We start from the raw sequence: 23,842 nt of genomic DNA on the forward strand, positions 1-23,842 counted from the left end.
ATCATGCTAAAAAGCAGGAGAGCAAGCACACAGTCCCGGCTTCACGGTGCATCCTCATCAGAGAAGGGGGGCTGGGCCCTCTGAGGGAAGCAGAACTGCGGCAGCCCAAAAGAAATGGGAGATGTGCAGATGTACAGCCAGCTTTCCTCCCAATGTTCCTTGGACTCTTTGGTGTCCGATCTGTGATAGAGCCTTTGGAGCTCCTATTGGTCTGATCAGCCACTGTCTGACACACTGTACTTTGACCCTGACATCAGGATCCTCTTCAAGAAGGAAAAAATAAGGAGATTCGGGGCAGTTCCAATAGACCCGGAATGGAGAGAGCCATCCATATCCAGAGAGGTCTATCGGGTCTGAATGGTGAGGCACAACAGAGTATTTTCACTTTTTTGGTTGTTGTTTACTTTTTTTTTTTTTTTTTTTTTTTGTATTTTTTCCTTTTTGAGCTTTTTTTTCTTGTGCAGCACGATCAATGTGGAAATACATAGAGAAGAATTGTGGGTGTTCAATACATACTGGATTACTTGTCAATTAGGGGAGGGGGGTGGGGGAAGGGGGGAAATTGGAACACAAGGTTTTGCAAGAGTGAGTGTTGAAAACCATCTTTGCGTGTACTTTGAAAATAAAAAGCTCTTATTAAAATGTTTTAAGAGAATAAAGGAAACAACCAGCTTCATATAGAAACTGGAAAAAGAGCAGCAGCAGCATCCATTATGCAGAACCCCGGCAAGCATGTCATCATGGAACTACCAAACAATACTGATGAGCTTCTCCAGGTAACTAAGTAAGAGGAGGAAAGTGAAGGAAAGAGAAAGGAAGTGACTTGCCCATGGTCACACAGCTAGGGAGTATGTGAGGCCAAGTCTGAATTTGAGTCTTCCTGACTCCAGTCCCGGCACTCTATTCACTGGCAGCCCCCAAGCAGCCCTTCACTGACTGAAGAAATGTTACTCCTCCTGAGCTCTCACTGGGTGAGTAGCTCTGTGCGAGGCACTGGGAAGGATCCCAAGATCATTAGATGCGGCCTCTGACCTCATAGTGTAACTGGGGGGACAAGACGCCCAACCGCTCCAGGCAGGAAGGGTACACACTGAGAGGAAGACAGACATTGACGTCAGAGAGCACTCGCTGGGCCGGGTTGGTCAGGGCGAGGTTTTTGACAAAGGGATGGAGAGCATGAGTTGAGCCTTGGAGGATGACCTGGGTTCTGCAGGACGGGGAGAACACTCTGGGCTGAGAGCCCCAGGGAATGGCCCAAAGCCAGAGTTCAGGTAGATGGTTCCACCGATGTGCACAGCACAGCTCAGAGGGGAACGAGCTAGAAGCAGGGGAGCCACAGGTGAAAAGGGAGCTAAGCTGGGGGTGCGATGGGGCAGGAGGGCACAGTGTTGGGAGTAGAGAGGGAGGGACGGTTCAAGTAACACCATCAGAGAAGGGCTTGGAGTGATGGGGGGAAAGTCCAAAGAAATTCCCATATTTGGGGGGAAGGGAAAAGTTGCAAGGAGTAATGGGTTCACAGGGGAAGACTAGACAAGAATACTCATCTCAAATATTTGAAGGGCTGTCTTCTACACGAGGGATAAGACCCAACTCGGAATGAATGCAGGAAAGTGGCCGAAAAGCCCATCCCAGGGCGCGATATCTGGAGAACCCATTCCCAGGGTGATCGGCTGGCTTCCAGAGGGAACTGGGCTCCCCAACACGGAAACCTTGGGGGGATTCTGGCCAAGTCCTTGTCACCTCTGGTGTGGATGGAATTTCTGGCCCAGAAAGGTTTGGCCCAGATGGCCTTGGGGGCCCTTTTAGATATAAGATTCTGTGACTTGTGCTTGGGGAAAATAGGGTTGAAGGCATGGTGAGTTCGGGAAGAGACAGTCAAGTAGTTGGGGCAGCTAGGTGGCGCAGTGGATAGAGCACCAGCCTTGAATTCTGGAGGACAGTCAAGTAGTTGAGTTCAAGTGAAAACACTCAATTCTAGATCAAAATGGGAATACTGGCAGCAGGGCTCTGGCACTTAGGAGAGAGCCGGAGTCAGAGAGCGGGGAGTGCAACATCCTGCTCAGATTGATAGGCCTGATCCCCCAGATCTCACTACTTCTCCCTTCAGGATCTTTTTTTTTTTTTTGCTAAGGCAATTGGGGTTTAAGTGACTTGTCCAGGGTCACACAGCCAGTCCCTTCAGGATCAGGATAAACTGAAAGGTCACTGTGGCCTCTTTCACTGCGGATCACAAGCCCCCATTGAACGTGTTCCTCATTATCAATCAGCCACTAGGATACTTTTAGAAAAGGGATTTTCTGGGGCAGCTAGGGGGCGCAGTGGATAGAACACCAGCCCTGAAGTCAGGAGGACTCAAGTTCCAATCGGCCTTCAGACACTTAAGACTTCCTGGCTGTGTGGCCCTGGGCAAGTCACTTAACCCCAATTGCCTCAACAATAAAAAAAGGGGGGGGGGGATTTTCTGATAAGGTAAAGTAACAATGATTATGAAAACCATCCATCCATCCTTAGCAGGGTTTACTCTCCCCTTGCATATTTAAGGGTGGACTAGGCTCAAATTTAAAGTACAAAATTAGTGAGGCACACGGGTAGAGACACAAAGGAGCACCTCAAGAGCCTCAGCGCCGAAGGTCCCTTTTTTCCCTCATGGAGTCCTCGGGAAGTTCTTCTCTCTGCTGAGCCGGCTCTTCTCTCCATCACCAGGGATTACAAGCTCTGACACCTCCACCATCCTCTATGTTTCTACCTCCACCTTCAGGCACTCTCTCTGTTGTCGGCCACTACTCTGCCCATGGACTCTGTTACGATTCTGGTCGCCTCTGGGACTTTGGGATCTCCCGAGGTCACCTCTCTAAATGCTTGTGCACATGCATGGCTACATGGAGAAGTACAGGCTATCACCACCACTTGGCGGCTCCCAATGGTTCTCATGTCACTCCCCGCCAGAAAGGGGGAGAAAGAGTGAAGATGATCAGGTCATCTCTTTTATGTACTTAAGAAAACACCCCCCCAGGAAAGGCAAATCCATGCAGACCCCAAGGACTGAGCCACGTGGGCTAATCCACTCATCCCACCAGCATGGAGGGAGGAACTGAAATCATGGAAGCCCGAGAGCTGAGAGACAGAGGGGAGGAGAGAGAAACAGAAACGGAGACAAAGAGGAGAGGGAGAGGGGGGAGAAACACAGAGAAAGAGGGGAGAGGAAGAGAAAAAGGAGGGAGGAAGAAGAAGAGGAGGAGGAAGGGAGAGAAGAGGGGTTGAAAGGGAAGAAGAGAGGGGACAGAGAGGGGAGAGACAGAGACAGAGACAAGTAGAGAGAGACAGAGATGAGAGAGGAAAGGAAAGTGAAGTGACAAAAAGAGGCAGGAGGATTGAGCCCAGAAGAAGGAAAGTGTCAGGAGTCCAATCTTACAGAAAGCAAAGGAGGAGAAGTGCACACGAGAACCAGAGGCTTCCCAGAGATCAAAGGTCTGGGGGTGGCAAGGCCACTGCTGGCCAGAGCTCGAAGGTTACTGGCGGGCCTTTTCTTGGTGGAGAGTGCTACCAAAGCCTGTGTCCTGCGGCCTATAAACTCGGATGAACAAAAGGACACAGAAAAGGAAACAAGAAGGGACTTGAGAAAAGTGGGATGGGAGGAAGATGTAGGTGAGGAAGTAGAAAAGGAGAAGAGAAAGGGGGCAAGGAGAGACAAAAGGAAAGAAACGAAAGGCAAAACGCTAAGGAGGGGGAGGAGAGAGGTCGGAGACCAAGAAGAAAGAAACAACGGTAGAGGGGTGGGGGAGAGGAGAAAGAGAAAGGGAACATGAAGGGAGCAAAGGTCCACAGGTCCATGAGCTCCTTGGGATCCCTTCTCCTCACTTCAGTATTCGGTGGGATGATGAAGCCAACAGGCCGGTCAATAAACATTTATTAAGCACCTACTACTTGCACATTGCATACTGTATTAAAGAAAAATAATACAAAGGAAAGCCAAAATTGTCCTTGTCCTCCGAAAGCTCCTGGTCTAATAAAAACGCATCCACGCGGAAACGATGGCGTCCAGAGGGGCTCCAGACAGGACAAATCAGAGATGAGTGATTGAAAGCACGCTCATCACAGGGACTGGGAAAGCTTCCTTTAGGGTCACACTGAGACTGAAGGACGCCTTGGTCGGCACTGGGCCTGGTGGGGGGAGAGGGAGCCCAAGAGTGGGCCACTCCATGGCTTGGCCGGCTGTGTCCAGCTGCTCATCTCAAACAAGGCCAGTGCCTCTTGCCTCTACTCTCCCCACCTCCTTTTGCTCAGCAGAAACGGCCATGCCATCAGGAGATGGTGGGGGGCGGGGATCTGCCTTGGGTCTGACCGATGTTCGGCCTCCTCTCTGCACATGGCTAAAGGAAGAGGGCAGCAGCAGGGCAAGCCAGCCCACCCTCTGGGAGTTCCAAACAGGTCTCTGAGGGCACACCCGTTCGGGGAGCATGGCACCAAGTTGGGGACAGGAAGCTGGGTCTCTCGGCCGAGTGGCAGCGCGGGGTCTGAGAAATAGGCCTAGAGCCCTTGCTCTCTCCCTTTCCTTGAGGCCTTCTTTCTGCCCAGGACAGAGCCCCTAAGAACGGGGGTTCTCAAACTACGGCCCGTGGCCAGATGCGCCCACTGAGGACTTGATGCGGCCCTCCGAGTTATGGCAAATGGGCCGAGGGGCAGAGACAGAGCGGGAGCTTTTGTTTTCACTATAGTCCGGCCCTCCCACAGTCCGAGGGACAGGGAACTGGCCCCCTGTTGAAAAAGTTTGAGGAGCACTGCCCAAGAACTCTTCAGGTGGGTCTCATGGTCTAGAACTTCCCTTTCTTCCCATCAGCCCAGGCTCCCTGGGAAGGCCCTTCCTTCACAGAGCTTAAAGCCCCGGCCACAAGAGGCCAACCTGAGCCCGGCAGGCATTGGGCAGCCAGGAGGTCCAAGAGATGGGAGCAGGGATCAGACTTTGGGCCGACCCCTCCCCCACTGGCTGGCTCCTCTTCTCCGGCCCAGTAGATACCGGGTTAGCGAGTGTGGAGGGGTCCAAAAGGAGGAGGAAGGAGAGTCCCGCCTCCTCTCCTAGCCCGGCTCCCGGAGCACTCCTCCCCCCCACACCCCCGCGCAGAGCTAAGGCAGCAGAATTCCTCACGTCCCGCTGGTACTGTGTTTACCCAGCCCGGCCCGGCCTCCCCCATAATTGCCTGACAACAGCCTGGGAGCCCGGGGAGGGAAAGGGGGAGGGAAAGGGAGGAGAGGAGAAAGGAACCGAGCTGGAAGGACTGGGGGGGGGGGGAGACAGAAAGAATGATTGAGGAGAGACAGAGACAGAGAGGGAGGGAGAGGAAGAAACAGAGAGGGAGAGAGAGACAGACAGACAGAGACAGACAGACAGACAGACACACAGAGAGAGACAAAGACAGAGAGAGAGGAGAGACAGAGAGACAGAGAGACAGAGAGACAGAGAGACAGAGACAGAGACAGACAGACAGACAGACAGATAGCTGGAGAGCCACACAGAGAGAGACAGGGAGACCTAGAGACAGAGAGGAAGAGATAGAGACAGAAACAGAGATAAAGAGAAACAGAAGCACAGAGACACACAAAGAGACACAGAGACAGAGACACAGAGGAATGGAGGCTAGGAGACTGACCCTGACCCAGGAGTTGAGTGTGGTGACTCAGCCGTGAGAAAGAAAAAGGCCAAAGACAGACACAGAGATGCTCAGCCAGAGATGGTCCAGGCCGAGGCCAGAAGGCAGGCGGAAATGGAGCTGGAGCCCGGGGTGCTCACCTTCCCCCATCTGTAGACTGTTTGCAGAAGGAAATGGAACTCTGTGGGTGCTCCCCCCCTTCCCCCTCCCCAGGCCCGGGCCCAGCCGTGGGACTGTGCAACGGGCAGGTCTCAAGGCTTCACTTAATAAGCTTCTTGTTCCTAGCAGCGGGAGCTGGGTTGGCTGGGGCTGGGCGGCAGCCTGGCTCTCCGTGCCTCCGAGGAGCTGGGCTGCAGCAGGGCGGGGGGGGGGAGGAGCCAAGCCCGGGCTTTGGGGGGGCCAGGACCGCAGAGGCAGAGTTAGGAGAGACAGGAGCTCCCTGAGAGAACTCGGGACGCCTGAAGAAGTCGTCCTGGGCCCAGGAGGCACAGCCAGTGGCCCAGAGGACACGGGGACTTCTCCATCATTTCAGTCCAGATGTGGGGGCTCTCAGCCTCCCCCCCCCGCCCCAACCTGTAACGGGCCTCGCACCCCTCTGCCCCATGGTCCTAAACATTGCCAGCCAGATGTTATAACAGGAAACAACTGGAAGGTGACGAGGGACCAGGATGTTGAAGGAGGAGCTAGTCAGTTCATCTGAATCTCCCAAACCTGGAGCTAGGGGCACTGAGGAGTACCAGAGGGAAGGGCAAAGGGCAAAGGGCAAAGGAGGGAGGTGACCAGCAACCCTTAGCTTCACCCATGTATGGAAAACCATTTGTAGTTATGGGGAGAAAACAATTCCAACGTCCCCCCAAGCCCTCTGAGCCACAGATCTCAGGGCACGGGACCCTAAGGAGATCCTTGACCCAAAGAACGCCCCCAAATGCATCAGCATATTGATGGGGGAGTGAAGAGTCACACCTGAGGTCCTTAGTTGGGGAACAGTGAGGCCGATGGTGGCCCGCGGATGGACCGGAACCCGCCTGTGGCCAGGAAGGGCCGACGTGGCGAGGGCCGAGGGCCAGGAGGAGACCCTCCCAGACTGATGCAGACTGCAGGAGGCCAAAGCAAATCGCCACCATTCCGATGCTGCACTGACCCAAAGTGGGGGGTGCGAGACTCCCGGGTCTTTTCAGAGAGCCAGGGCCCCCAAGGGTGGAACGGGGCACTGGTGCGGTCAAAGTGGGGTTTCCCTTTGGCACATGGCTTTTTTCTTTCTGAAAAAACCTTTGTTATTAAGTATGGCTCTCCAGGGGTGAGAAGATAATGGGAACTACAGCAAGAGAAATAAAAGATACCTATTTCTGACAACTTGGGCTCCTCCCTGTCTCCCCCTCCCCCCAAACTCCTGGTGGGCAGCCCAGGGTGCCAGGCCAGCCCCAAAGGCAGCGGGAAGCACCAGGCCCGAGGACCTCTGTCCCCTGTCGGGCTCCCAGGTGCCCAGCCCCTGGCTGCTGGGTCTGACCGGAGGGAGAGGCCGGGTCTCTCAAGGGAGGAGGAGGGGGAAGAGGGTGCAGACGCCGTTCACTCTAGTCTGGCCTGCTCCGGCTCTGGCCCTGGTCAGTCGAGCCGAGATGGGGGCCCCGCAGCGGACTGAGGAGTGGAGCCCCCATTCCTCCAGGAACTCGGACCCTCACAGAGATGCGCCATCCCGCCGTGCTGGGGAGCAGAAGTCAGAGGCCTCCTCTGGCTGAAAAGGCCTCTAGAAAGGCCAGGGCTCCTCAGGGCTCAGGGCCAAGGAGCCAGCCTTCCCCAGGTCCCCCACGAGCTGACCTTCTCTGCCCAGGGAGTGCATGCTGGCCCTTGGGTGGGAGGTGAGGAGCTAGAGAAGAGCCTCCTCCTCCCTGTCCTCCCCAGGCAGGCCAGGCTCCCGGGAGAGAGCCACAGGCAGAGAGTCCGGCACCCCAGAGCACCGGCGTGGAACTCAGGCGCCGACCCTTAGAGCCCCGGCCCTTCCGCCACCTGGACTCGGAGAGGGAGGCAGTTAGATGAGAAGAGTCCCTTCCAGGGGGATCTTCCGAGGGAGCTGGGGCGGTTGCCACTTCCCGGGACCTCAGTTTCCAGCTTTGTAAATGGCAGGTTGGGACGGGATGGCCTTGGAGGCCTTTCTGGTTCCAGATCCTAAAATTCCACAGTCCCATGACAACTGGGAAGAGGCCCCGAGGGGGAGGCAGAGATGATAGTGAGAGGAGAGGCCCAGGAGGGAGAGAGCTTGTGGGAGGAGAAGGCCAGGGGGGCCGAGGATGGAGTCCAAGCTCTCCCTCCCCCTCCCCCAGCGAGGAGCTGGCTTCTGGCCAAAGCACATTCCTTGGGAGGCTGCACATTCACACTTCGGATCCAGCACTAAAAGGAGCCTTAGAGACCGTCTGCTTCTACCCTGCCCCCACCCCATCATTTTACAGAACGGGAAACTGAGGCTTAGAGAGGGAAAGAAGCTTGCTAGGGAGGATCAGAGCCAGGATCCCGGTTGCTGTTGGTGAGCAGCTCCTCCGCAGCCCGTCCAAAGCAGGACCAATGGGCGGCAAGGAGGCTGGCCGGCTGCTCTGAGGAAGGCCGCAGGCCTCTCTCCGTGGAGGGCCTGGGCCTCCCTGAGCAGGGGGAAGAGGGAGGGCCGGCCTGCCGTTTGGCAGTGACCAACTGGGGTCTAATTACTCTGGGGGCTGGGAGCCCAGGAAGTGGTCTCTCCTCTACCCCTAACCCCCCTGGGGGGGGGACATGCTCCCCCACCTCCAGAGGCCACCTCGAGTCCCTGGGGCCAGGCCTGGGGAAAGGAAGGCGGGAGGGAAGCTCTGCCAGGCAGCAGGCCCCAAGTCCAGCATCTGTTGATCTGTCCTCACTTACAGGAAGCCCAGAAATAGATCTTGGCACAGTGGGCCCAGGCCCGGGCAAGGGAGGGACAGCCACAGCACCGGGCTCAGAGGGGCAGGGCCCCCCAAAGCTAAAAAGCCAGATGGGGGGCATAGGACAGGGAGGGAGAGGAGAGACAGAGAGGAGGGGGGAGTTGGCAGGGTGGAAGAGACAGGGCCACAGGGACTCTGGGAAAAAGGCAGGGGCTTAAGCAGATCTGGGGGGCACAAGGAGAGAAACGGGGGAAAGCAGAGAGACGAGGATCGGTCAGATGCTGGGAGGGAGGGAGGAACCCGGCCGTGGGACACTCGAGAGCATGCCGGGGGGCTGTGGGCAGAGCAGTGGCAGGCCGGGGGAACCTCGTGGGAGAAGTGGGAGTGCTCCCCTCCTTATCCCTGTCAGAGTCTGTGAGACAGCTCCCACTGTCTGGGGACCCACCCCCTGGGTTTGTGGCTGCCTTGCGCCCAGGGTCTGATGGTTCTAGCCTCCAGAAAAGCCCCTTGCGTATGCACGGTGACAGCCGGGAAGCCTCTGGGTCCCGCCATTGACAAAGACCCAACCGCTATCACTTGACCATTTAACAAATTGGGAAACTGAGGCTCACAAGAAGGGAGCCAGTATCAGACCTAGGATGTGACCCCGGGGTCTTTCCCTGTGACCGAGGTGAGCCCTCCCCGAGAAGGGGACCCTAGATCCCCGTTCCCTCCTACCCCCCTCAACTGCAGGAGGCTGGGACTTCCAGGGGCCCAAGGCAGGGGCTCCAGAGAGAAGGTGGGAGCCGAGCAGGATAATGAGCCACCTGACACTTTAGCTGAGGGCATTAATTGGTTTGGGACTGCCATATCCACTAATGAATCTCTGCCCTCCAGAGTCTGTTAGCCGCCTCCCGGCCGGGGCCTACAGACTTCTCCGGCTCGCCGGGTCCACAGCGCTCGGGCCTGGGCTTGCCTGAGCCGCCAGGGCGCCACGAGGGGAGCGGGGGCCTTCCTCCCTGTGGCTGTTCTCCCCGGCCCCCATCTGGTCCTCTCACCAGCCTCTTCTCATTAGCTCTCTCCCCCGCTTGTTAGAGGACCAGCCTTAATGGACCCTCGGAGCCTAAAGGCCTGACCTGGGACCAAGGAGTCTCAGGCCCAAGCCTAGAACCGAGCTGGGGGGGCGGCGTTTTGCTGGGCAGAATTCAGGGGCCCTGTCCTCAGTCCCTGCCGGAGCCCACGGGGCTCCCAGGAGAGGCTCGCGCCTGGACCCAGAGACGGTGGCTGAGGAGGCTGGCCGGCTTCCCGGCCGGAGGATCCCGACAGAGGAACGTCAGCCAGCGTGTGCCTCGGCAGCCGGGACCTTGGCATTGGCAAGGCTGGTGGTGGCAGGGAAGGGGGAGTCTGGGGAGAAAGGAGGAGGGAGGCCCGGGCCTTCGGGGGAGGGCTGGGGGAAGATGGGGGAGATGGGGAAGGCTGGGGAGCCTGGAGAATGGAGGGAGGGGTGCCAGGGTCCAAAGGAGCAGCAGGATTCATCTCTACCCTCCCACCTTCACTCTCTGGGCCTTCAGGCAGTTAGGGTTGAACAGGGAGGGAGGAGCTCCTTTGTCCCGATCCTTCACCTTGGAGAGACTGAGGCTGAGCCCCAGGGAATGGGGAAAGGAAGACCAGGCTGGACTTTGAAAGCAAAGGAGAACACACCCCGAGCCAAGGTGTAGAGGGAGGAACCGCCCATGGAGGCCGGAGGGGGGCCCTCTCCACAAGCCATCCTGGGGCCCAGGCCTCCCGCTCCCCATTCTGCTCCCGGGCCCTTTGGTAGGCAGGGTGGGGGACAGAACCGCCATGTTTTTCAGTGAAATGATTAATGCCTCCCCTCCCATGGGGGAGAGGGGAGAGGAGAGCAGGAAATGGGGAGGGAGCCTTCCCTGTCTTCTTGGGCCCAGGGGCCTTGTAGGCAGGCCGGGCCAGGGTCAGGGCCGGGCCAGCGGGAGCCACCGAGAAGCACAGGGTGAGAGAGAGTGCCTGGTCACCCCCCAGTAGGGGCGGGGGGTGTGGCAGCATCCTCAGCTCTGTCCGCCCCACCACAGAGGGCCAAACGACATCCAATGGGGAATGGGGCCGGGCGGCCCCCCCTCCTCTCAGGGAACAGCCCTGGGTCCCACCAAGCTGCCCCCCCCCAAGTCTATTGTAGAATGTGAGAAGCAGCAGGAGACAAGAGGGTGGGAATGGGGGAGAAGGCCTCAGCTTCATGGAAGGCTGGGCTTGGGCCGCCTCCCCCTCAAGAACCATGGGACCAGGAAACCACTATTTCCCTTCTCTGCTCTTCCCTTGGTTTGCCTTTCAAAACCCTCCATGTCCCAGCCTGGCATTCTGGCCCGGCCTCCCGCCGCTCCCTCCGCGACCCTGCAGCACCGGCCTCCTGGCCGCTCCCCCTCACCTCCCTCCCCCTCGCTGCTGCCTTCCGGCCCGCCCAGGCACTCAGGTCCCACTGCTCTTCACTTTCCAGGTGTCCCCTAGAGCCAGCACCTTCTCCTGGGATATCTCCTCCCCCACACCCTGCCCCACCATCTACACACTGTCTCCCACAGACCGCCAGCTGGCTGAGGGCAGCGCCGAGGCTTCGCCCGGGCCTACCACGGTCCCGGACACACAGGGCATGCTCTCTAAGTGCTCGGGGCGCGGCTGGCAGGGTTCTCCCGTCCTGCCAGTCTAGTCTCCCTGTGCCAAGGTCCCTCTTGGCCCCGGGATTTAGCTATGCCGGCCCCAAGGTCCTGAGGATGCACGAGAAGCTGGAGTGAGGAAGTCCCCAACCCCAGCAGGCCACAGCTCCCCTCAGGATGGCAGGTACCACTGGCCCCCCTCAGGGATAGTGAGCACTGCCAGGTCCAGTTCAGAGATGGCGAGCACTGCCGGGTGAGCACTGCCACGTGAGCACTGCCACATGAGCACTGCCGGGTCCAGTTCAGAGATGGCGAGCACTGCCGGGTGAGCACTGCCACGTGAGCACTGCCGGGTCCAGTTCAGGGATAGTGAGCACTGCCAGGTGAGCACTGCCAGGTGAGCACTGCCACGTGAGCACAGCCGGGTCCAGTTCAGGGATAGTGAGCACTGCCAGGCGAACACTGCCAGGTGAGCACTGCCACGTGAGCACAGCCGGGTCCAGTTCAGAGATGGTGAGCACTGCCAGGTGAGCACTGCCAGGCGAGCACTGCCGGGTCAAGTTCAGGGATGGTGAGCACTGCCAGGCGAGCACTGCCGGGTCCAGTTCAGGGATAGTGAGCACTGCCGGGTCCAGTTCAGGGATGGTGAGCACTGCCAGGCGAGCACTGCCAGGCGAGCACTGCCAGGTGAGCACTGCTGGCCCCAGTTCAGGGATGGCGAGCACTCCCTGGAGATTACTGCCACCTGCACCTCACTTTTCTAGCTTCTCAGTCTCCCTTTTCTGCTTCCCACTGAGACTCCCTCACCCCCGGCCCCCCATCAGCACCCATATCCTCCACAACCCACCGAGGCCTCCTTTCAGCATCCTGGCTTGGATGCTCCCTGTCTGCAGTGTCAATGTACCAGTGCCCAGTCCCTTCCGTCAGCCAGCCTCCCTGCCTGATCCCAGAAGCCCATTCCTACCTCCCCAGGCCCTCAGAGGGGAGACCTGCCAGCCCCTGGCTCCTGAGGCTTGAGGTGGGCCCTTGCCAAGCTCTTGCTCGGGCCCGGCCTTGCTCCTCCTCCCCAGGCTACCTCAGTGTTCAGATCCTCCTCAGAGGGCCGGGGGAACAGCTGCTCCCCATCTTCAGGGCCATAATTCTTGGTGGGTCCGAAGGCCACTCACTCCGATCCCAGTGTTCTTTTTCTGACTGGAGCCCAGCTTGGCCTCCCTTCCCCCCCTCAAGCTGGAATCCCATCTCTAGATCTTTAGTCTCCCTGTTCTCAAAATAGAAACCAGCCCTTTCTTGGCTCCCCACCTGCCAGCAGGCCCCCCCGCCCATCTCCCGCAGCCTGGGCCCAGAGTGGAGCTGGGACCAGAACTCATTTTGTGCCAGTCTCAAAGGTGTCCGCTTTGCCGAGTGTCCTCGAGGCGACCCTGCTGCAGCAGGTAAGGCCTTGGGCCCTTGCCACTACCTTCCGGGGCCCACGGGGGTGGGGGTGAGGGGAAGGGAGTCCCACGAGCCCAGCTCTCTGGGCAGAGGTCGTGCCTGTATCCCTCCACGGCCCCCTGGGGAACCCGATAGCCCTGACTGGCGGGAGGGCTGCTCTTCCTGCCGCCTGGTCCCAGCTCCCCCCCTTCGGTCTGACCTCAATCCTTCCTCCTCCAGAGGAAACCCGTTTCCTCTCGCTCTGCGCCCAGGGAGCCGGAGTTTGGCATCTGCCTCGAGCTGGCTCTTTGACAAAGTCGGGGTTAAAGAAGCCCAAGCTTGGGCGGATTTGTTCCTCCAGAGAGCCAGCTAAGAGGAGCCTGGCTTCCTCGGGCCTGGCCCCCTGCCTGCAGCCCCTGTCGGGACTTCCCACTTGGGCAGAGAGAGAGGTGGGAATGGGGCATTCTGGGAAAGCTGCAGGCCTCTAGTGCCGGGCCAGCCGGCCCTGCTGGCCCCACTCCTCACTCCCCCATCGTTGCCCTCGCCAGCTCTGGGTCCAGCGGCCAAGGACCCCCCTTCTCTGCCCTCCCCTCGGATCCCTGCCTTGGACCGATCATGGGTCTGGAGCATCTTGGGCGGCTCCTTGGGTAGGGGATCCCTCCTTCTGCTTTGGGGCTCAGGAGCTGAGGGTCCCTGAATAAAGAAGGACCTTAGCACCTCTGCTGGTCCCCAAGAAGACTGTCCCTTCCTGCTCCCACCCTATCACTAGGGGCCCTCCCTTCTAAGTAGGCTGCTCCCTTCGCACTGGCTGGCTGCCTCAGGGCCTGTAGCCAGGTCACAAGCCAGATGAGCTTGGAGGCTGGAGGCCGGAGGCCCGAGGCCCAAAATCTTAGAGCTGGAAGGAACTGAAAGATCCTTTGGCCTGAGTGCCTTCCCCATTTTACAGATGAGAAAGCTGAGGCTAGGGGAGGTTGGGACTTGTGTAACTCCAGAGTTTTCTAGGCCTCTGTCTCTTCCACAAAGCTTCCTCCCCCACAGCACGCGCACACACGCACACACACACACACACACACACACACACACACACTCTGGCCCCTCCTACTCCCATTCCTGGGTGGTCCCCAAGGCCCTGAGAGGGGGAAAAGATGGGTTTCTAGGCCTTGGCAGGGCTCGGCCCCAAGGCTGACGCAGCAGCCCCCAGAGGGAGTTGAGGCCCAAGGCAGCGGCCTGCGGCCCTCCTGTGATCTTACCCCGCTGTGCTCTCTCTCAGCCAGCCGCCAGTTTGGCCAGCCGGCGCCATCTCCTCCCATCCTGCCCCCTGCCCCAACCCCAGGGCTGAGGGAGCTGCTGACTAAGCAGCTCAACCCAGCTGAGCCTCAGCTGGCCCTCCAGCCCCGAGCCAGCCTCTGCATCATCAGCGTGGGCCCCACCCAATTGGGGGGCCTGGAATCACCCCTAGCCCGCCTCACAGTGCCCGCTTCCTGCCGCGTGTTGGCAGAGATCTCAAAGAGTGGGGCTGCCCGGGGGCCTCCATCCTGCTGTTTTAGCCCATCCCAGGACCCCAAGACAGCAGGCATGAGGGACCAGGGACATCACCTGGCCTGGCAGTGTTGTGGCTAAAGCCTCTGGACTGTGGCGGGACACGGGCACGCCGAGGGCACGGGTGCCCTAGGAGTGTCCTGATCTTATTGTTGTTACTCTGTGACCTTCAGTGGGTCGGCCCCGTCTGGGTCCTGTTCTCCCCTCTGTCCAATAAAGAGGCTGGATCCAAAGGTCCAGGGCAGATCCCCGTGACCTTGGCCAAGCGTCCCAACCCCCTGAGGGCCATCAGCCTGCCAGGGGTGGGCCAGAAGGGAGCTGTCAGAGGGGATTCAGGTTCGGGCCCTCCGCTCCCTGCATCCAAGAGCCTTTGTTGGCCTGCAGACCCTTGGTGGAAACATTCACACAACGGGTGAACCAGACTGAGGGGGCCCCAAGGTCCCTCCTGGCGCCAGATTTGTGCTCCTAGGAGCTTTTCGGGATTCCAGTCTCCCTGTCTGGAAAATGGGACCGAAGTGTTACTTGTGAAGAAAAGAGCTAAGAGCTACTTCCCAGAAGTTGCCCCTCCAGGGAGCTCCCGGGCCGCCTAAGCCGCCCTTCCCGGCCAAAGCCCTCCAGCTGTCCGGGGTGCTCCTCCCAGCAGGCTCATGGGAGGCTGGGTCTGGGGCTTCAGGACCAGTCTGGCTCCTCACCCAGCCCCCTACACACACACACACACACACACACACACACACACACACACACTCACACATACCACATCCACACACCCGTCCCACATACATATAAACACACAACATATAAACACACACACACACTCACACACACACACTCGCACACACACACACACACACTCGCACACACACTCACACTCACACACACACTCACACACACACACTCACACACACACACTCACACATACCACATCCACACACCTGTCCCACATACATATAAACGCACAACATATAAACACACACACACTCACACTCACACACACACTCACACTCACACACACACACTCACACACACAACACACACACTACACACACACAACACACACACACTCGCACACACACTCACACACATACACTCTCTCACACACACACAACACACACACTCGCACACACACACTCACACACACACACACACACACAGACACTTCCAGGCCAGGCAGCACTCCACAGGCAGGCTCTGGGTTTTCAAACCCGTTTCCCCCGGGAGTCTCTGCCTTTCTGACTTAAGACGCGGGATTCCCCTTCCTGCTGGAGGGTCCAGGGAGAAAGGGGCCTTGGACATCATTGAGTCCGACATCATCATTCAACAGAAAGGGAGGCGGGTCCTGCTTCTGCTACTTTGTGATTTCAGCCAAGCATCTCTCTTCTTGGGGCCTCAGTTTCCTCTTCTACAAAATTAAGGGTTTGAAAGTGAAGCCCTTTGAGATCCTTGCAACAGAGTCCAGGGCAGGAGACAGGGGGCCTGCCCAACATGACCAGTTGCAAATGGAAAAGCCACCAAGAGCCCCCAGCCCTGGGAACGGCAGATCTGGAAGAACGAAGAATCCTGAGGCAATCCAGGGAGGACTTTTGAGAGGTTCCACGGAACCCCTGCCCCCATGGCTGCCTCCCAAGGAAAACTGGAGCATTTGGAATGGGGATTTCAGAGGGAAGAAAGGGCTTTAGCTACAAAAAGCAGGCTGCCCTCCAACTTGGAAATATCCTTTTTTGTAAATAAGTGTGTTCAAGATCATCTCTCTGTCCCCTTCCATCTGTCTGTCTCTGTCTCTCCCATCTCTCTCCCTGTCTGTCTCTGTCTCTGTGCCTCTGTCTCTATCTCTCTATTTCTCTGTCTTTCTGTCTTTCTCCCTGTGTCTCTGTCTCTCTCCCTGTCTGTCTCTCTCTGTCTTCTCCATCTTTCTCTTTCTGCCTCTGTTTATCTGTCTGTCTCTCTCTCTGTGTGTCTCCCCCATATCTTTCCCTGTCTGTCTCTCTTTTTCTGTGTTCTCTGTGTCTGGAGAGAGAGACAGAGAGAGAGACAGAGAGAGACAGAGAGAGAGAGAGAGAGAGAGGGGTATCTGTCTCTCAGCCACACGCGCGCACACACACACACACGCACACACACACACTGAGGCCATAACCCTGTGAGGCAGATTTCCCCCCCACCGTATAAACGAGGAAACCAAGGGCCTGCAGGCCGTAGTGGATAAACTGGGGGCCTAAGGCCCAAGACAGACTCACACCCCTGGGGCTCACAAGTCCTGTCCGGGTCCCAGTGCTCCCAAAGTGCCAGAGTTCTCTCTAGCCGGCCCTGGTCGCCCCTCTTGGCTTAGTGCCCCCAACTCCAACAGGCAGAGGCCCAGTAAGCAGGCACAGAATGTGAGAGGCCCAGGAGGACCCCTTGTCCAAGGCCAGACCTACAGGGTAACTGGGAAGATCAAGGAGACGGAGGTCCAGGCGAAGCAAGATGGCGATGGAGGCAGGGGGAGTAGGGCCAGCCCCGTCCCCACCACCATTGTACCGGCACTGAGCAAGGCCGGGTTCCATGAGTGCTTTCTCATGTGGCCTGAGCAACGGCAAGTCAAGGAGCAAACGGAGAGAGGAAAATGGAGGAGAAAGTCAGCAACCCCTACTCCTCACCCCCTGCCCAGCGCCCACCCAGTCACCAATCCCTCCAAAAAGCAAGACTTGGATGGTATCTGGGGGGTAACCATGTCCTTTCCTCCTCTTTCAGGAGGAGCAGCCAGGATGGGCTTAAAAGAGAACTGTCTTTTCCAGAACTCCTGGGTCTGGAGCACATCCCCATCCAGCTGAGGGAGGACCACAGTCCCGTAGCCGTTCTGCAGCATCTCGTCCCGGCCCTCCTATTCTATACAAAGCGAGCCACCGAACACAGTGTGTGCCATCTCTGGCCACGGGCTCGTATGGCCCTTTGGAACTCCACAGCACGGAGCCACTTCAAGGAAGAGGCAGGGGCATGCTGTCTGACTGGCCAGAGCCATATTAAGTACAAGTTAGTCCAGCCAGATGAGCAGGACCTCCCAGGGAGAGGCTACCTGGGCAATCCTAGGCGGGTAGAGGGCATCCCCATCACACTGACTGTGGGACTTGGCAGGGCCAACCGTTGCGGTGATTGGGATCAAGACACAGTTCTTTGCTTCAAGAGAAAACTCGGGGGCCTGTGATATGTGCTCAGGAGAGAGCCAGTTAATTGACTGGGCCACAATTGGCCTGCACTCCCAGGACCAGACCGAAGCTGGGGCCCGGGAAAGCTGGGAAATGTCCCCATAAGCTGCCCTCTCTCTTCTCACGTGACAGTTTTCCACAGGTAGAACCTACAGTTGACTTTAAAATGTAAATAATGGAATTGGAGTCGATGCCCCCTTTGGTCCTTTGTAGCTTGAAAATCTTCTGCTCCCATGATCCTAAGGTCCTGAATACTCTGAACCACCCATGTCTCTCACTGACAAATGCACACAGTCAGACCGCCTTCTGCCCAGAGTTTATGGGTCTCGAAAGGAAAAAGAAAATCGGGTTCTAGCTCTTACTGTAAGGTTCCTTCCAGCTTTGACATCAGCTAGGTGACACAATGGAGACGGAACTAGACTCAGAGTTAAGAAGGTTCAAAACTGGCCTCAGACCCTGTGTGCCTGGACTGTATGACTCTGGCCAAGTGACTTAGCCTCTCCGTGGCTCACTTTCCCCATCTGTAAAATGGGAATAATAAAAGGATCGACCTCTCCTAGGGGTGTCATGAAAATCGAGCAAGCTAAGCCATGGGTAGGGCTTTCTAAATGCTACATATCATCATCATCATGAATGCCATCCCAAATAGCCAGGTGGGCACAGATGGCATTTAACGCTCCTCTAAGTCCAGTCCCCAGCCCCCCACTCGGGAGCTTCTCACTCACACACGGCGCTTCTGCTTAGAGCCCCCCTTCCCTCCACTTTCCTCCTCCCTTCCCTTCCCCACTCGGGCTCCCACGTTTCCCCCATCCTCTTCCCGCCCCCTTCTCATGGGCTGGAATCTCTATCTGAGCTCACACTTGCTCCCTTTCTATCTTTCCCTTCTGTTTTATAGGGCGGCTGTGGCCGGAGGAGCGGCCAGGGGCGAGAGGAATGGGAGAGTGGGGGCGGGGCGGGGGGCACCCCAACCTGCCTTTCATTTGTTCCTCCTTCCCCTGGAAATGAGGGGGCTGCAGCTGGCCGCCGCAGATATGGATGGGGTGAGAAGGCCCGTGGCTGCCGCCTTGGCTCTCACTGTGGGAATGGTGCAACCTCTGGCTGGGAAGGGTGCAACATCTGGGGGACCCGAAGGGGGGGAGAATGGTGCATGCCGGGGGTGGGAGGCTCGTTGGGGAGAAAACACATGGAGCCGGGCCGGGGCTGAGATGAATTACCTGTGTGTGTCAGGGGAAACCCATTAGGCACAGGGGCCGCTGTCCCGTGGAGGACTGTGGGCCAGGGGCCAGGCCTGGGGCCCCAGGGAAGGGGAAAGGCGGGGCGTGGCCCTGGTGGAGGCCTTCAAGGAGGGCGCGCTTCTTGCGGCTGGCATCCCCCAGCCGGCCGTTGTTTACCCACTGCTCCGGGCACGACCTCCTCCTCCGGCCTCGACCTCCTCCTCTGGCCTCCGCCATGGACTCGGCGGAGCGGGAGCGGGGACTCCAGCGGTCCCGGACATGAGGCCCGAGGGCCTTGGCGGTTCCGCCTCCGGCTGTGGTTCATTTCCAGGCCCCCTCCCCACGTGCTTAGGAATCCCCAATGGCCATCACCTGGTGGAGGTGGGAGGGGCGGAGCCAAGGCTTCAGCCTCCCCCCAGGCCCCTGGGTCTGTTTCCTGAAAGGGAGGGGCGAGTTAGGGCCTGGAGGCCGGTCCACCTCGGACTTGGAGAACCGCCACCTCCTGCACGCTGGGTCACTAAGTGCGGCCTTGCCGAGGGGGTGGGGAGTCATGTGAAAGAGTCTCTAAGGAAAGGCGCCCCCGGGATTCTGCACTTCGCTCCTCCCACCTTCCTCCAGAAGTGGGCCACCCTGCTGGGCCCCTGGGAGCCCCTGAGCTCCGGAGCCTGGGGGCCAGGCTTGCCCCCTCACCTCTTCTCAGGGTTTATTTCACTGCCTTTGGGGGGGGGGGGCATTTGCCTTGGTCCCTGAGCTGGGGGAGGGTTGGGGAATATCAGGAATAAGCAGACACCCCCCCCAGAAAGAAAGGAGGGGCTGTAGCCTTTATCTGGGAGGACTGGCTGCCCCTCTCCTCCCTGGAATCCTTTCTGTCCATCGAAATCCTCCCGCTCTGGGGGAAAGGAGCTGGGATTCCCCCCAATGAGTGGGGAGGGGGGGAAGCAAAGAGACATTCGGGGTCTTTCTTTTTATGATCGCACATAATTTTCATGACAGAAAAGCTGGCTCTCTCTGGCCTGTGGAGATCTGTTTGGGGATGTCAAGTCACAGGTGTTCCCGAAAAGCCTCTGCTCCTCAGGGAGACGGCAACATCTGGGGCCTTCCTGGCAAAAGGGAAAGCTCCCCATTCAAACCCCAAACTAGACTCGAATCTCTTTGTTGTCACGTGTCGCCAGCCCTCTCTGAACGTCCAGTTTCTTTCCCGGAAAACGAGGCTAATAATTCTTGTACTTCTCGCCTCCCCTGCTCCTCAAGCGCTGTCCCAGCAGCCAGATGGACCTCCTGGTCTAGGTAGAGACCAGGGCCAAAGCTACTTTGGTCAGGCATCACAAGTCCCTGTCGGGGTCCCAGTTCCTTCCTCTGTAAACCAAAGGCTTGGATTCACGGGCAGTGAGGACGGTTCCCGGAAATCAGGATCTGTCTGGCTGTTACCTGTATACCCCAACACCTGCCCCAAAGCTTGTGACTCAGTGGTCCGGTTTGAGCGTCCCAAGGGCACTGGGTTTTGCTGTTCACTTGGCTACTCTGCTACCCTTGAAGCAGAACCATCTATTACAATGAATAATGGAAACTTCCCCCCCTTGTCATCAAGTAGGGCCTTGGCTAAGTCATAGAGTAGAATCCCCAGGGCCCTCTCCCACAATCCCCTGATAGGATTCTCGGCCTATCTAAGATCTAGCAAGGGGGAGGGCGGCTGATCAAACTTGAGGTCACCATTTTGGGGAGCTCAATATTTCCCAGCACGGCCCATTGTCCGACAGTGATGCTTGTTGGGAATTTCTTCCTTGAATGGAACCAGTCTGCCTTCTGCTCTGCTAGTTCTGCTGACAGAGTCCATCCCTTTTGCTCAGGCTAGCCCTTGAAGACAACTAGCAGCCCTGGCCAGCCCCTGCCTGTTAGGATTACAAGTTGAGAACTCAAGTTGTGGGCAATTCTCTAGCTCAGAATTCACACCTTTACTTCCAGCCTTTAGGGGGCGTTTACACCTTTGAACTTCTGAAAAGGAGTTTACACAACCTTTAAAAGGAGCAAATTGATTGGTTGAAGTAATTTTCCCACAAGCCCCATTGAGTTCTCACTACAATCTCTGCAAGGATAAAAGAGGGCAGCATTGGGTCTAGGACAGAGTTGGGACAGCATGCTGGAAGGAGGGAGTCTGGTCTGGGAGTGAGTTGAGATGGCAGTCCCCAAGGATAACTTAGAGACCACCGAACCTTTACACCTGCCCCCAAATCTCTTCTCTGGATTACAGAGCCTCAGTTTCTCTCCTCAACAACCACACAGTTTCAAGTCTCTCACTGCCCACTTAGCTTTCCGTGAACACTACCACTGGTAGAGTTGTCCTTTCAGAACCGGGAGCTAGGCTCCGGGTGGGATATGACCTGGCAGAAGGAAGATGGGGAATCCCCACTGCCCTCCATGCCTGGTGCTGTGCCCTTGGAGACACAGCCTGGCATGGAGCAGCCTTTTAGCTGACTCATCCCAAGCTTGAAGGCTTTTGAACCTCGCTGTTTTGGAGCTGTGTTTGGGCCCCCTCCCCTTCACCCCAAGCTGAGAACTTTCCATTTTTAGTAACGAAGGTCCAGCCTTTCGTTCTAGACTTCCGAGACCTCCTCCACACCAAATCCCATCCTCAGCCCATGGACTACTGCAACCTCATCGCATCAACAAATGACTAGCAAATGACCTTGACCTCTACCCAAATCACCGATAACAAACTAACATTTGTTATTAACAGAATGGGGTCAACAGAAGAGTTCTAGAGCGCTCAGCTAGCACCCACCCTCTGGTGGAAAACCTTCATCCACTTCTGAGGTCAACCAATAGAACCATGATTGTCAACCCAGTATCCCCATCATGATTGTCAACCCAATATCTCCATCACATCCACAAAACTAGCCCCAAAGCACTTCAAATGCTGAAATCCACACGAGCATTTCACCAGTAGCATGGCCCCAAGCAGCCAACTCTCTTAAACGAGCCAATCAGCTTGGCCTGTCTCTTGATGGGCCCACGCTGGCTTTTGGTGACTGTTGCTTCCCTTTCTAAGGACTCACAGCACATCCCTTTGAGCATACTTGTGAGCTTTTGCCAGTGGTCACTGGATCACAGCTTGAAGAAGTTACCTGGGAACAGTGGGAACCATTTGTCCCCTGTCGATGCTGGGGCTTTTAATTTCCAAGATTTTTCAAAGATCACAAGCAGCAATGTTGGTGAGCTCTTTCAATCTACTGTGACATGGTGAATCTGGGTTTGGAGACTTGGGGACTCCCCTCCCAGCTCCTCAGTCTGAGTTCCAGTTTTCTGCTAAGCATTCCCAAGAGCACTCTGCTTGTTAGAGAATGAATGTGCCTAATGGGAACGGAACAGTTCTCCCTGATGTCTGTCATCCATTCTCATTCTCCCCTCTGCTCCCAGGAGCAGTCCTATCCCTGGCTTGATTCTGTTGTGGAAATAAGGCTAAAATTGGGAACTCTGCCCAATGGGTGCCCAAACTGTGCATCCCCTTTGACCCAGCGGTGTCTCTACTGGGCCTGTATCCCAAAGAGATCAGAAAGGAGGGAAAGGGACCCATGTGTGCCAAAATGTCTGTGGCAGCCCCTTTGTGTAGTAGCTAGAAACTGGAAGATGAATGGATGTCCATCCATTGGAGAATGGTTGGGTAAATTATGGCATATGAATGTTATGGAATATTATTGTTCTGTAAGAAATGACCAGCAGGATGATTTCAGAGAGGCCTGGAGAGACATCAACTGATGCTGAGTGAAATGAGCAGAACCAGGAGATCGTTGTACACGGCAACAAAATTATAGGATGATCAATTCTGAAGGACGTGGCTCTCTTCAATAATGAGATAATTCAGGCCAGTTCCAATTGTTCAGTGATGAAGAGAGCCATCAGCACCAAGACACAGAACTCTGGGAACTGAGTGAGGACCACAACATAGCATCCTCACTCTTTTTGATGTCGTTCACTTGCCTTTTGTTTTCTTACTAATTTTCTTTCCTTTTTGATTCGATTTTTTTTGTGCAGCAAGAGAATTGTACAAATATGTTTATACATATTGGATTTAACATATATTTTACCATGTTTAACATACATTGGATTGCTTGCCGTCTACGGGAGGGGGTGGGGGGAAGGAGGGGAAAATCGGAGATACAAGGCTATGCACGGGTCAACGTGGTCAAATTATCCATGCATATGTTTTGAAAATAAAAAGCTTTTAAAAAATAAAAAATAAAGTTTATTTTTGAAGAACAACAAAAAAAAGGAAATAAGGCTAAGAAATTACTTTTTGTTCTCCTTGATCTCCAGCAAAAATCTCAATTCCTTCCAAACCCTCTTTTGGTAAAAGTCATTATTCTTTCCCATGTGGTTTCTAGCACTTACATTTGCTGCCAACTTTTGCGCCTAGCTTTTAAAATAAGGTGGTTGCCTGGGAGTACCCTGTGCAGCCACACCAGTTTCTTTAGACAATTTTTTTCCTTTCTTCTTCAGAGAAATTGTGTTTAGGCCAATTTTGTTCTTGAGAACATCCCAATCCACTTGGGAGGTTTCCCTTGCATCATTTTGCCTCTATCCTCCCTGACCTAATTCTTTTGAGAGCTCCACTCAGCAAACCATAAGTGTGGGGGCCCCTGATGGCTGCTCTTCCACTCCATGTCGATCACAGAATCTAACACCCTCCCCCAATTCTGAGCATTTCTATGTCCTTGTCGGCGGGACTCCAGTCAAGAATGACACTCCCCCTTGTCACTGCCTCTCCCTTCTCAAGGATAAATCTGTCCCTACAGCTCTGAGGCTCTGGGATCTCCTCTATAACATGGCTCTAACAACCACTTCCCTGGGGGGGACGAGCAATTAATTGGCTAGCGGCAAAGAGCTTTGGAAGCAGAAAACACTAGGCAAATTCAGAGCTTCGCTTCAGCTGGCTGATCTGGAGCAGGGAAATCGGTGCCATAGCTTTGCTTGGGAGCCTCAGTAGCACCAGCCCTTGGGGGCACGCCTAAGCCAAGTACAGTTAGAAGGAGGGGAGCCCAGTGGCCTAGTGCCATTCTCTGCCTTCAGGAAAGGCACCTCCAATGGGGAAGGGCCTACTCACCTCCCCAAAGCAGGGCAGCACCAGCGTGAGCCTGTTCTGTGGTCCAGCTCCTGCTGTAGATCCGTCTCTTCCCTCTCCTTCCAGAGCCTGGCTAGAGGCCCAGATCCTGTCCTGTGCCTCCCAACTCAAGGCCGGGCTGGAGACAGTGCAGCCAAGCAGGAAGCAACCTGGGCCAGCATCTGGGACACCTGGATTCCTGACTCCTGTTTGTCATGGCTCTGGTGTATGATGCTCAGGAA

The 23,842-nt window shown here is 56.5% G+C and overlaps 1 long non-coding RNA gene across 1 annotated transcript in view; it reads right to left on the reverse strand.

Moving 5' to 3' along the window:
* The window catches only part of LOC141548699 (uncharacterized), a 202,853-nt gene extending 179,039 nt beyond the window's left edge, over positions 1–23,814 (reverse strand). The window contains exon 1 of the long non-coding RNA XR_012484037.1: positions 23,604–23,814. This is a non-coding gene — a long non-coding RNA (uncharacterized LOC141548699). The remainder of the gene's footprint in view (positions 1–23,603) is intronic.
* Positions 23,815–23,842: the final 28 nt, after the last annotated feature.

The sequence above is a fragment of the Sminthopsis crassicaudata genome, chromosome X (assembly GCF_048593235.1).
Source record: "Sminthopsis crassicaudata isolate SCR6 chromosome X, ASM4859323v1, whole genome shotgun sequence".
NCBI lineage: Eukaryota > Metazoa > Chordata > Mammalia > Dasyuromorphia > Dasyuridae > Sminthopsis > Sminthopsis crassicaudata.